This window comes from Pinus tabuliformis, chromosome 8 (assembly GCF_031772625.1).
Source record: "Pinus tabuliformis cultivar Carrire ecotype Pingquan chromosome 8, CPIR1, whole genome shotgun sequence".
NCBI classification, from domain to species: Eukaryota; Viridiplantae; Streptophyta; class Pinopsida; order Pinales; family Pinaceae; genus Pinus; species Pinus tabuliformis.
The window spans coordinates 939359202-939372848 of NC_142294.1; positions in this window are offsets into that span (position 1 = coordinate 939359202).

The following is a 13647-nucleotide window of genomic DNA, read 5'->3' on the forward strand; positions in this document are numbered from 1 at the left end:
TGTCCAATCTGGCTTTAGGAGGAAAGATTCTCTGGAAAATCTTCTCAAATCATCGACATCTGGTAAGCCAAGTACTCATTAAAAAGTATTTTCGCGGGCTCTCAGTGAACAATATGGATGAAGGGGCCTCTTGTAAAGGAACTACTCTATGGAAGCTATGCAACTGTGCCTGGGAGTTTTTTAAAGATCACTTGTATAGAATCCCTGGAAATGGGAAAAGAATCAGGCTGTGGGAAGATAAGATCATGGGTCTCCAACCCCTCAAATTTGCCCCTGAATTCGAACTGTGTGACTAGCTCACTCAACATGGCATCCACAAGCTGACAAATATTTCTTGATGGGAATTTAGTGGGAGTTTTATCGGCAGGGCTTTCCACTGCCTCCCAGATAGGCTGCTTCCTCAACATCGTATCTTCCTTGCTGCGATCTCGAGAGTGGCTCCTGTGCACCTCCATTCAAGGGACATTTGGTGTAACGTCCCGCGGTTATGCCCGAAGTGCGACCGTGTTCGGTTGATGTGCGACCGTGGACGAGTGACTGGTTGGAGGTGCAAGCTGCGGTTATGCGACGAAGTGTGCAAAGTTCTCTTGGTTATGCAATGATAATAAGAAGCTTGGCACATGTATATACGCTTGGAGCGTGGAACAATATGGTGGGAGGCCGACCTACAATGTTAGCAAAGCCGACGATGTAAATGGTGCGTTTGCCATGGCGTTGGGGTATGTTGCGATGAAGTAGGGGCTTTGGGCAAGTCGGCTGGGTGCCAGACTTAGCCCCCACACATGGATATATATTGCAAAGGCGTTGGAGCGTTTTTGACATCGTTCAACATTCGATCATCATACATCTTCGCTACAAAGGAGTAGTGCGCAGTTCTAAGTGCGCAAAGGCAAGGAGGAAAGGCGCAGATACACATGCGCCCATTCTTGGGCTAGTCGCACAAGGGGAAAGCGTTGAGCTCGGTGTTGGGTGAAGGTGTGGGTAGGAGCTCCCGGTGGTTGGGTGAGGCATGCACGGTGAACGTGTGGCGCCCGGTTTGTGCTAAGTCTTGGCGTGGGTGTCTTGGCGACTCGGGTGAGCGCCCGCCCATCGTGCAAGTGTGCACGAGGACTCGTTGGTGTGTTGGGTTGTGAACGAAAGTGTGTCTCGGTTGGAGGCGCCCGTGTGTGGCAACTTGGAGGCATGCCCAAGTTGGGCAAACAACACGATCGTGCGACAAGGTGAACGGAGGATTGGCAAGTTGTGCGGCGACCGTGCTGAGGTGCCGACGAGCTAGGCAATCGAGTTTTGCCTTGGATTGTAAATTGGCTAAGTATGAAACTTGGTACTTCCAAGTATACTTGTAAAAGCTTGTAACATTGAAGATTATATAATATATATTTGGGGCAGACTCATTGTTCAGGGAGTTGCCCCTCCCTTTATACTGTGCAATTGTGTTCTCGTTTATAATTGCTGTTGATAATGAATGTGTATGGGTGTTCATTGGTATAAAGGATAAACATAATAATACTTGGTTGCGAAACACAAACTAAGTAGGAGTAAGTGGTTAGGCGTAGTCCACAAACATAAGTATTGGTGAAAAGAAAGTGTTCGGTGGTGCCACACCTCGCTAAGAGCAGTTGAAAGACTACCGCCGGCTTGGGGGCGTGACAGTTGGTATCAGAGCTCGGTTGGAGCTGGTGATTGAAGCTGATTCAGGGTTGAAGAAGCTTGACAGTTGGTGATTGAGCAGGGTTGCTCGTGACAGGTACTTGCAGGTGAAGGAAGCTGATTTCACATACAAGTGGAACAAGAGCTAGTTCATGTTTGCAGGGAACTTGGAGAAGGCTGAAAGGCGAAGATGGTGGATGAACCTATGGCAAGTGAATCTAGCCATGATGCAGTTGAAGTCTTCCGGTACAAAGTTTTGGAACAAATGGGTCGATGGAGTTCTAACTAGGTTTTGATGAAAGCTAAAAACATGAGGATTCAGAAAAGCTGTTCGGAACTAAGGAAGGAACTTGAAGAACTCAAGAGCCAATGCGGAAGTACGATAGATGTTGAACTCAAGGAACTTGATGAGGAGATCCAACGAAGTGGTCTTGGTCTTCAAGAGCTCTTGGATGAAAGAGCCCGGTTGAGGAAGAAAAGTGCCATGGTGGAAGTCGAAATCAAGCAAGTTGAGGAGGAAATAAAGAAGCAGCTTCTTGGTAAGAAGATCATTGTAATTGAGCAGGAAGAGCTCGACTATATTGATAGGCTGGGAACTCACTACCGAGACAATCTAGAGGATGTTCGGAAGCTTAGTTCTATGGAAGTAGTAAATGGATACTTGGTTGGTGCACTTGAGCAGAATGTGATGGAGGACAAGCTTGAAGGAAGTCAAGCTAGACCAGGATCGAGTTGCTTAGAAGAGCCAAGCAAGGAGGTGAAGTACCTTAGGAGGGATGTCAAGTTGTAGCCCAAGCCAATTGACACTTCTGAGGCCGAATTCTTGAAGAAGGTTGCTGATGTGAGACACAAGATAAAGCAGACAGAAGGAGGTGATTCCTTGAAGCTGAGTTTTGTGCAGGTGACCGTGAAGGGCAAGATATTTGCAGCTTTGGTGGATACGGGAGCTACTCATAGCTTTTTAAGCAGGAAAGAAACAAAGTCTTTTGGGAAGAAAGAAAAAATGGAGAGGGAATGGAGTGCTTTCAAAGCAGTCAACTCTACCATGAAAGCTGTTGTTGGTGTGATGGAATACACTCAGGTGAAAGTGGGATCATGGTTTGGGAAGTTGGACTTGAGGATCGTGGACATGGATGATCATTCTATGGTGCGGGGGCAAGATTTCATGAAACTTGCACAAGCCATACCAATGGTGGACCGGGACATTCTCTTGATCATAGCTGAAGGAAGAACCATGATGGTACCGATGAATAGAAGGAGTTGCTTGGGGTATAGACCGAGGATGACTTCTATGACTTTGTATCCCAAAGATCCGAATGTGAAGCATGAGGATGTGGAGCAAAGAGGACTTGGGAGTATGACTCAAACAACGAAGGAAGGGAAGTTGATTGACTTCGTTGCAAGAGCGAGGAAGAATGAAGTAAGTGAGAAGGTAATCTCACGAACCTTGAAGCACTTGACAGAGACATCTTCTACTGATGATCTTCACAATGGAGTTGCAAAAGAAGGGAGTCCGAGTACTACTTCAGAGGTAGTGGTTGATGAGGATTATGGAGGTAGAGATCCTGCTGGCATAGTGGATTTTTGTAGGTATGCTATGGGCATATATGACTTTCAGTTGACGAAGGACAAGCTAGGTGAGCTTGGGTGTACATGTGAGGAGATTAAGGCTGTGCACAGATACTTGAAGACACAACATTAATCTAATACATGGGTGGATGAGAGTCAGGGAGGAAACTTCCTGGCCCTCCTTTCTCTATAGACAACCTTGGAGAGAGGTTGGTGTAGGGACCTTGTTTGGGAGGGGCTACACCAACTTAACAAGGGGTCTTGAAGGAGGCTTCTTTATGACAAATTGCAGACTTGGATGTAGATGGCCAGATGTTGGGATGGAGTCTACATGGGTTGGACATCATGGACAACTAGAGTCATGGACATCAGGTTGGAGACATGGAGCATGACAGTTATGCAGGGACATTATGCAGGAGCATGTGTAGAGGTGTCATTCATGGACATTCTATGGGGAGTGCTGAAGCAAAGGATGTTGTGCAGATGCTGTTATGACATGGAGATGTATGAGCTAGTGGAGAGGTTGTACACTCTTGTGCAACAAGACCATGGCTTGGACATGTTGCAGATGGGATGGAGTTTCCATGGACCTGAACATGGGAGTTGGACAGATTCTTGATGAGTCCGAGATGTAGCAGAAGTCAGGGAAAGACTGATGAGGACATAAGGATGTGCATTCTTATGATTTGGGCATATGGTTGGACTGATCACCCCACTAGTTTGAGTCATGAGGGGTATCAATGTGCAGAGATGTGTCAGTATTGGTTCTACACTTGACAGGCAGACTACATAGAGGGACGACACATGATGGAGATGTAGTTCTACATATGTTGCAGGGATGTTTGCAGTATGTGGAGGAGTTGATAGCATGGATAAGACTGTTCAGATATGGATACGATGATCTTGGCGGGTGGCTACCAGGATGATATGTTGTTGAGGACGACAACGACTTCAGGTGGAGGAGGATGTAACGTCCTGCGGTTCTGCCCGAAGTGCGACCGCGTTCGATTGATGTGCGACCATGGACGAGCGACTGGTTGGAGGTGCGAGCTGCGGTTATGCGACGAAGTGTGCAAAATTCTCTTGGTTATGCGATGATAGTGTGACGATAATAAGAAGCTTGGCACATGTATATACGCTTGGAGCATGGAACAATATGGTGGGAGGCCGACCTACAATGTTAGCAAAGCCGACGGTGTAAATGGTGCGTTTGCCATGGTGTTGGGGTATGTTGCGATGAACTAGGGGCTTTGGGCAAGTCGGCTGGGTGCCAAACTTAGCCCCCACACATGGATATATATTGCAAAGGCGTTGGAGCGTTTTGGACATCGATCATCATTCGATCACTAAGACATCTTCGATACAAAGGAGTAGTGCGCAGTTCTAAGTGCGCAAAGGCAAGGAGGAAAGGCGCAGATACACATGCGCCCATTCTTGGGCTAGTCGCACAAGGGGAAAGCATTGAGCTCGGGGTTCAGTGAAGGTGCGGGTAGGAGTTCCCGGTGGTTGGGTGAGGCGTGCATAGTGAACGTGTGGCGCCCGATTTGTGCTAAGTCTTGGCGTGGGTGTCTTGGCGACTCGGGTGAGCGCCCGCCCATCGTGCAAGTGTGCACGAGGACTCGTTGGTGTGTTGGGTTGTGAACGAAAGTGTGTCTCAGTTGGAGGTGCCCGTGTGTGGCAACTTGGAGGCACACCCAAGTTGGGCAAACAACAAGATTGTGCGACAAGGTGAACGGAGGATTGGCAAGTCGTGCGGCGACCGTGCCGAGGTGCCGACGAGCTAGGCAACCGAGTTTTGCCTTGGATTGTAAAATTGGCTAAGTATGAAACTTGGTACTTCCAAGTATACTTGTAAAAGCTTGTAACATTGAAGATTGTATAATATATATTTCGGGCAGACTCATTGTTCAGGGAGTTGCCCCTCCCTTTATACTGTGCAATTGTGTTCTCGTTTATAATTGCTGTTGATAATGAATGTGTATGGGTGTTCATTGGTATAAAGGATAAACATAATAATACTTGGTTGCGAAACACAAACTAAGTAGGAGTAAGTGGTTAGGCGTAGTCCACGAACATAAGTATTGGTGAAAAGAAAGTGTTCGGTGGTGCCGCACCTCGCTAAGAGCGGTTGAAATACTACCGCTGGCTTGGGGGCGTGACATTTGGGGCTGGGGGAAGACCGGTGCTTACAAAGCAATGAAGGGCTTTGCAACTCTCCAAGAACAACACTCGCAGATCCACTCTCCTTTGCTATGGAAACACGTTTAGGACCGCTTTGGTCTCCCAAAGATAAACTTATTCTGCTGGGTTCTCATGCACAGAAAGGTCCTAACAGGAGACAACCTAGCGAAACGTGGAATTATTGGGCCCCATAGATGCCCTCTTTGCTGATCGGCTCAGGAAACGCTTGATCATTTGTATATTGACTGCCCCTTCACTCAAGAAGTATGGACGCAAGCTATGCACGGGCTCAATGCTCAAACCCCAGCGCAACTCAAAGTAGTTAATTTATTCTTCTCCTGGAAAGGGTGTTCCCCTCACGCGTTGAAGAGCAAATCCACGCGGGCCAAAATCTGGTATGCAATACCAAAATTCATTTGCTGAGTAGTGTGGTTAGCAAGGAATGAAGCCATTTTCAAAAACAGTTTGCGCTCCCCCATTGTAGTGGCTGCCAAAGCCAAAGCATTGCTGTTGGAAACTATCGAGAATCAGCCTCATAAGCTAGACAATGAGCTCCTCCTAGAAGAGATCAGCTGGCTAGGTGGATCTCTGAGGCATGCCAACAATAAAAAGAACCCCTCTCGGCCTTGCTCCAATCCAGAGTGGTAGCTCCAGACCTCTGAACTGGATTTTCAAAAGTGGTGGAAGAAATAGGGCAAAGTCATGATATTCTTCGACGGAGCCTCCAAAGGAAATCCGGGGATATCAGGAGAAGGGGGGTAATCTACTCCCCGGACGGACACAACAAAGACAATTTCAGTTGGGGCCTAGGACAGAGCACTAACAACCAGGCAAAAATCTTAGGACTGCTCAAAGCTTGCCAGCTTGCTCAGGGGAACGAAGGAAAAAACATTCAAGTCTTCGGGGATTCGGAAATCCTGATAAAAATCCTAAATACAGGTGACTATCTCAACAATCCAGCGCTCAACAAGACCCTGCAGAGACTCAGGAAAGTGCTGCAGAACTTCACCACCAACTCCTTCTATCACATCCTCTGAAATCTAAACAAGGAAGTAGACATAAGGGAAAACATGGGCTGCCTCTTAGCCCAAGGAGAAATTTCAAAGAACGACGCACCTGTTTGGCACCCTATTCCATAAGAGAGAAGTCCCCGAGCTGTGTAAGAACAGGACAATGGCGACAATGTTCTCCCTATAGCACCCTCTAATCGGCAAAGTATCTGTCTCCATCTTTTTCCAACACAGGTTACATACAAATGAACTCATCACATCTGAACTCTGATGACTTCCTGGTCTATGTCATGGCTCTATTACAACATAACAAATAGGACCTCATTCCCTGCTCGTCCCACTCAACTCGGCCAATACTCCTTCTCGCTTAAGGCATTATCTATGCATTCAATAAACAAGAAAGTTCATAAAACATTGGTTCAGTTAAAAATTTCCATGAAGGTCGAAGAACAGAGCTGACGCGTTGATTGATTCTGGGCGCCTCAGGTTTCGTTTCTTCCTATCATCGTGAAACAGAATTGAATCACATGTTTGTTTCTCCTTTTGACGCTTCTATGCAAGGTATCCTATGTAACTATAACAACATAGATTTTGTTAATGCTGTGTGGATTGGAAACAATCTACAAAAAAATGTAATAGAAGTTGATTAAGCTCCAACCCAACCTTTTATCACTAAATAAAAACTTAATCGTCACTGTTAAAAAAATAAACATATACAACTACTTATTTAAAAAAATCAAATTATATACAACTCCAAAACAAATCTAAAATTATATAATACAAATGGCTTCATCTTATAATTTTAATATTTCTTTAAAGGTTTAAATACTATTGCATTATATTTTATCGTTTCCAATATGTTTAGGAAAATTATAAAACACCTTTTCTAAAACATATAAAAATATCACATGCATAAATTTTTGTCCAAAGCTCATTAATAAAGTCACCCACATGACTCAATGAAAAACCTATAGCAAATATGTCTTCCATGAACGTATATTAATAAATTATCCAAAAGTAACAAAACATCATCTTGAAATCAGTAAACCTTTAAGAATCTATTGAACATCTATGAAAATGAAACATGAATCTATTGAACATCTATGAAAATGAAACATACGTATTATTATTAGAATGTAAAATCGATGAGCAATGCTAACTATCAAAACTTACTTCGATTTAGATGATTTTATCATAGATTTATTTACTTATGGTATAAGTGTTTCCAATATTTAAATTATAAATTAAATTTTGGGTAAATTATAAAATTATTTTTGATTTCGGTTAAAAATAAAAATAAAAAATTGCATTTTTTCGAAATTTTAGTTAAAATGACTTAAAAAACAGCAAAATAATAAACTATTATTGTAATTTCACCTGCGAGATACATGGATAAATGTTATATTCCCTGATAAAACAGAGACTTATAAGTTAACCTAACAATAAAATGAAAATAAAATTTCTTTGTAATGTACATATACTTTGAGTATATATATTGAAATTAATTTACAATAACTACTTTATAAACAATGCAATATAGTCAATAATCTTAGAGCATGATTATAATATAGGGGAAGATGGGAGGATGAACAATCATAATATTCCCCAATTTTTTGGGTCATATCAATTTATATTGGTCCTAATTTGGTTTTTATAATTAGATCTATTGCATTAATGTTACTTTGAGAATCTTGATTGCTCTTAGCAACAAAATTCTATGTAATCTTATTGGCTTTCGATAGTAATACAAGAAAAATTTACAAAAAAAAATGATTACGGTAATATTCAAATCAACATTTACATTAATGATGAAACAATATTCTATAATAACATATTTTTGCATAATAATTAAGATTTCTATAATCAATAGTAATAATTAGGTTGATAGGCCTTCCTATATATCAACAATCGTCAACACTTTTACCCTGATCAAACACTATATATCAACAATCGTCAACACTTTTACCCTGCTCCTGTTATGAAACCAGCTCACAAAAAGATAGAAAAGAGAGATCCACGCCTTAGAATTCGGCCTCTTCGAGGGGGCAACCTCCTTTACATTACATAAATGAACAATTCTTGGATGATACAAATGACAAAACCTCCTTTCTATATATAGGAGTCTAAGGAGTCACAATATAATCCAGCCGACCTAACAATAATAATAATAAGCCACAAAAATAACAATAGAGGGATTCTATGGGGCACAGAAATAACAATATGGGGGTAATAGGGGCACAACAATATAAATAGGGGGTATAACTACAATAGTAATGGGGTAATCACTAGTATTATAGGGACCCAACATGCCCCTCTCCTTCAAAAAAGGGTTGTCCTCAACGCTTGAGCAGTTCTGGATACTTTTGCATAAAATTCTCATCCTCCCATGTGGAATCTTCAGCGGATAAGTTCTTCCACTTGATAAGATACTCTGAAATTGATCGATTTCGTAGCTGTCGAGTTTTTGTTTCTGTGATTGCTTCTGGTTCCAATATAATTTTTCCTTCCTCGTCAAGTTCTGGCAATATTGTTTGAATTGGGAGCTTGTCACCTATAACCTTCTTTAAACATGAAACATGGAAAACTGGGTGCAATCGAGAAGCTGCAGGAAGCTCCAATTTGTATGCCATAGTACCAATCTTTTCCAACACCTTGTACGGACCATAATACTTTGGTGATAATTTGTTATCCTTCTTAGCTTGCTTTAGGGACATTTGCTTATATGGTTGTAGCCGTAGGAATACCCAATCACCTACATCAAAACTTCTTTCACTGCGATGTTGATCTGCCTGTTGCTTCATTCTATTTTGTGCCAACACGAGGTTATCCTTTAAGAGTTGGAGGACTTGTTGTTGATGTTCGATGTGATGTTCCACTGCCTGAACCTTAGAATTTTCTCTTAAATATGATGTGATGGATGGTGGTTGATACCCATAAAGTGCCATAAATGGGGTCATTTTTGTTGCTGTATGGAAGGAAGTGTTATACCACCATTCAGCTAGAGGCAACCATTTGACCCATTGTGTCTGTTTATCAGATACAAAGCAACGAAGATATCCTTCCAAACATTTGTTTACTATCTCAGTTTGCCCATCAGATTGAGGATGATAAGATGAGCTATGAGCTAACTGAGTACCAAGACAAGAAAATAATTCTGTCCAAAAATTTCCAGTGAAAATGGGATCTCTGTCACTTACAATAATCTTTGGGTTTCCATGTAGCTTTTGAACTGTTTCCATAAATGCAGTAGAAACTGTACTGGCTTTAAATGGATGTGATAATGCACAAAAGTGTGCATACTTGGTAAGTCTGTCAACTACCACCATGATGACACTCTTTCCCTCAGACTTGGGTAAACCTGTGATAAAATCCATTGAAACCTCCTCCCAACGTTGGCTTGGAATGGATAAAGGTTGTAATAGACCTGGTGTCTTAATTGTTTCAACTTTATTTTGCTGGCAAACCAAACATTCCGCCACAAACTTTTGAATATCTGATTTAAGGCCATCCCAAAAAAATTCCTTCTTAACCCTGTGGTAAGTTTTTAAAAATCCTGAGTGCCCTCCTAAGGGAGAAGTGTGCAATTCCATAAGAATCTTTTGTTTTAGCTGGGAATTCTTACAGAGGTATAAGCGATCTTTGTACCATAACAAATCATTTTTCCAGCTAAATGTATCAGAAGTACTGGAATCTTGTTGTAGCTTTTGAATAAGTGCCCACACTTCTTCGTCGTTCTTCCATTCCTCCCTTGCTTCGTTTATCCAATCTGGCTGGATAATAGAAATGGCACACAACAATGCTTCCACATCCTCATCCTTTCTTGAGAGTGCATCTGCCACCACATTTTGCTTCCCTTTTTTGTAGATGATTTCAAAGTCATAACCCAACATCTTTGTGACCCACTTTTGTTGCTCTTCAAAGGATAATCTTTGTTCTAAAAAGTATTTAAGGCTATCATGATCCGTTTTTACCTTGAAGTGTCTTCCCATTAGGTAGGGTCGCCATTTCTTAAGTGCATGGAGTATTGCCAACATTTCCTTCTCATAAATAGCTTTGTTTAAAAACTTTCCCTTGATTGGACGACTTTCAAAAGCAATGGGTCTTTCATCTTGCATTAGAACAGCACCAATTCCATTTCCTGAAGCATCACATTCCACAATAAAGGTTTTTGTGAAGTCCGGCGTAGCTAAGACCGGTGCTTGGCACATTGCCTCTTTAAGATGTTCAAAGGCCTTTGTTGCTTCCGAAGTCCATGAAAATGAATCTTTCTTCAATAATGTTGTTAGAGGTGCTGCTATTCTCCCATAATTCTTAACAAACTTGCGATAATACCCTGTCAACCCAAGAAATCCTCGCAGATGCTTTATGGATGTGGGGATTTTCCATTCCTTAATGGCTTTAATTTTGCTAGGGTCTACCTTAACTCCTTCATGAGATACAATATGACCCAAATATTCCACCTCCTGGACTCCAAAGAAACATTTGGATCTTTTTGCATATAATTGTTTCTCCTCCAATAGTTGTAACACCCTGTCAACATGTTCAACATGATCCTTCCAAGACTTGCTGTAGATTAGTATATCATCAAAAAATACTAACACAAATTTTCTAAGGAATGGTTTGAAAATTGAATTCATCAAACCTTGAAATGTTGAAGGTGCATTGGTAAGGCCAAAAGGCATGACCAAAAATTCATAATGACCCTCATGAGTTCTAAATGTTGTTTTCGGAATGTCTTCAATCTTCATTCTAATTTGATGATATCCCGAACGAAGATCCAACTTGGTGAAGTATATTGATCCATGCAATTCATCCAGTAATTCATCAATAACAGGAATGGGGAACTTATCTTTAATAGTGAGCTTGTTGAGCTCCCTATAATCTGGACACATGCGCCATGATCCATCCTTCTTGTGCACCAATACTACTGGAGCTGAGAAAGAACTTTGACTCGGTTGAATTATACCAGCCTCTAGCATTTCTGCAACCATACGTTCAATTTCACTTTTTTGGACATATGGATATCTGTACGGCTTGATGTTTGGCGGAGCACTTCCTGGAATCAGATGAATAGCATGATCATGATCACGCATAGGTGGGAGACCTTTGGGAGTTTCAAATACCTTGGAATGATTGTTCAGGACTTTTTGGAGATCTGGAGAAATAGATGATTCCAATGTGGAAACATCTAGCGAACATAATTGTGCAATTACACCTCTTTGCTCCTTTTTTAGAAGCTTTGTCATGCCATTAGAGCTGATTATCTTTCCTGGTTTCCCTGCAATACCCCTTAATTCAACTTCCTTTCCTTCCACAGAAAATTTCATGAAAAGTTCTTGAAAATTAAAAGCTATTGTACCCAAGGATTATAGCCATTGGACTCCTAGTACAACATCAGCACCTCCCATTGGAATGGAAAGCATTGGGCTAGTCAATACATATTCTCCCATGGATAGCTTGATATTATGGCACTTTCCAGAACAATTTATTGTTCCTCCATTTGCAATCATCACTTGACACTCTGGTGCTGGATATAGGAAGCAATTCAATTCTTTTGCTACCCTACAATGAATAAAATTGTGGGTGCTTCCTGAATCAATCAACACTATTACCTTTTTCTTCTTGATTTGTCCTACTATTTTGATGGTTTGAGGAGTGGTAATTCCTGCCAATGCATTACAAGATATGGTCGGATTTATTTATTCTTCATCTAGGCTTTGTTCCTGGAATATATCCTCTTCTTTTGACCTTTCTTGCTCCTTTTCTTCTTCGTCTTCACAATCTATGTAGAATAATTTCTTCTCAGCACACTTATGACCTTTTGTGTATTTGCTATCACAATTGTAACAAAGCCCTTTTGCTCTTTTTTCTTCCAATTGTTGTGGTGTCAACCTTGTAGGTTGTGGAAGACTATGGGCAACAAAACTTCCGTCTTTATAGTTGTGAACGGTATGCTTCCTAGTTGCCATAATTTTGCTTTCCATTTTTCTTGCTAACCTAAATGCCTTCTCTAATGAATCAGGTTCCCAAAGGCGCACATCATGTTGGATATTATCCTTTAAAGAAGCTATGAACAAATCAATCCTATGCTCCTCTGGAATATCTTTTACCCTTATGTTCAACTTTTGGAACTCATCAATGTGCACCATTATTGAACCCTTTTGTTTGAGACTTACCAATTGGCTAAAAAAAGCGTTGCTTTTTGTATCCTCATAATGTGCTACCAATTCTTCCGTAAAAATTGCCCAAGTGATAAATTGTTTACGAGAACAAAGCCATTGATACCATACAAACTGATTTGGTTCCAAATATAAAGTTGCCATACGTACCTTTTGTGTGTTTTGCACATTATTGAGATCGAAGAATTGCTCCATCTGTAATATCCATGTGGCGGGATCCTTGCCATCAAACTTCCTCACATCGATTTTTGGAACATGGTGAGTCTTCGATCCAACATTAGAGTCTATGGAATCATGATTAACATTTCTTTTATTCTCATCATGAGTTTCATTTAGTACCCTTTCACCCTTAGGGACGATTTCCTGTAGCAACTTATTCATATTTATCTTCAATTCGTCCATGTCTGTCTTCAAATCTATCTTCAAGTCATCCATCTTAGCTTCCACACCTTTCTTTAAACCATCCATCTTAGCTTCTACATCTTTCTTTAGACCATCCATCTTAGATTCTGTTCCCTTTTGTGCAAGGGACAGTTGTTTCACTTGGTCTTGTAATTTTGATATATCATGTTGCATTTCTTCCTCTTATTCATGAGTCATGCTAGAGCTTTCAAGTCCCTTACTAGGTGTTTGCATTTTCTTTCCTCGGGGTATCAGTTACCGATAATAATGCTTTACTATGCCCTTTGAATTCCTTCAAACCAAGCTTATGCAAAAATGAAAAATAAAAACTACACACCTTTTTTTTACTTTGTAGAAGCCTGATATTGAATCTGATGTATCTCTGTAATTTCGGATCATCCAATTCTGAAATTGCTACCTGCAGTAGCCTTCTGCGTCCTCTTTCCAATGCCACAAGTCTGAGCCAAATTGGATTCTCCAAGGAAGAGTTATGTGAAATCTCCCACAGTGACTTGCTTTTAGACTGGTTCAGTAGAGCGAATTTGTACGACGTGCCACGAGTCACTGTTTCAACTTTTGAATCTGAAACACATATACAAGAAACTACAGTCCGTCCTCTTTCTGTACCTTTTTACGAAATTTCAATCCGATCCTCA